The sequence below is a fragment of the Poecilia formosa genome, unplaced genomic scaffold (assembly GCF_000485575.1).
Source record: "Poecilia formosa unplaced genomic scaffold, Poecilia_formosa-5.1.2 Scaffold149, whole genome shotgun sequence".
In the NCBI taxonomy this organism is placed as follows: Eukaryota; Metazoa; Chordata; class Actinopteri; order Cyprinodontiformes; family Poeciliidae; genus Poecilia; species Poecilia formosa.
In genome coordinates this window covers 1003535-1004558 of record NW_006800088.1, presented here as the reverse complement: position 1 = coordinate 1004558, position 1024 = coordinate 1003535, and positions in this window count along the sequence as shown.

The window sequence follows — 1024 nt, the reverse complement described above, 5'->3', positions numbered from 1 at the left end:
CATAACAATATGAAATTATAATAACTTTATTATAATTTCATATTGTTATGTTATTAAATTATAATAAAGTTTTATGTTATATAACTTTATATAATATTGCTATTGTTTTTTTTAAATCATAATAGTACTATTACTACTATGATTAAAAAAAGAGTAGAGTGCTCAGAGTCGAGCGTCATGAGGAGCCAGTTGAGGTGGCTCGGGCATCTGGTCAGAATACCTCCTGGATGCCTCCCTGGTGAGGTGTTCCGGGCACGTCCTACCGGGAGGAGAGGCCGAGGAAGACCAAGGACACGGTGCAGGGACTATGTCTCTCGGCTGGCCTGGGAACGCCTTGGGGTTCCCCCAGAGGACATGGAACAAGTGGCTAGGGACAGGGAAGTCTGGACCTCCCTTCTTAAGCTGCTACCTCCGCGACCCGACCCAAGAGGAAAAAAAATGGATGGATAAAATGGATGGACAGTTGTAATTACAACTCCCTTACACTTTACGCAAGTTTTTCACTGTTCATTAACATCCATATCCATATCTCTGTATCCATGTTTGTTCCTAGGGAAGATTGGAAATATTATTACCTGGAGAGTAGTCTCTTCAGGGGTCCTGTCTTCTAATGCCGTTTTCATCAATGGAGAAGTTGAGTATTCAGACTCAGCTGTCGCCTTTTCACAGAAAACTTCCCCAGCCGGGGAAGCATCAAAATGAAACGGATCATTAAGATCATACCGAGAGAAAGTGCACTCGTCCTGAGAGCTACTTTTTTCTAAATTGCTACCAGAAAGTAGTTTGTCAAAACTGTTCCTCATTCCTGAGGTAATCAAATATCCAATGCCAAAACGCAGGGGAAAAAACATGCCGAGTAAGATCTCTGCCATACTAAAAATCAGGGGGAGCGCGACAGATGTAACATGCTGTCAGTCAAGATGATGGACAACAAGAATTTTTAGCATGAGGTTTGTGCTGATATCTACTCCTTTCATCGCAAGCTCTGCAGGTGGCGAATTCTGATTAGTTGGGAGATTGAACA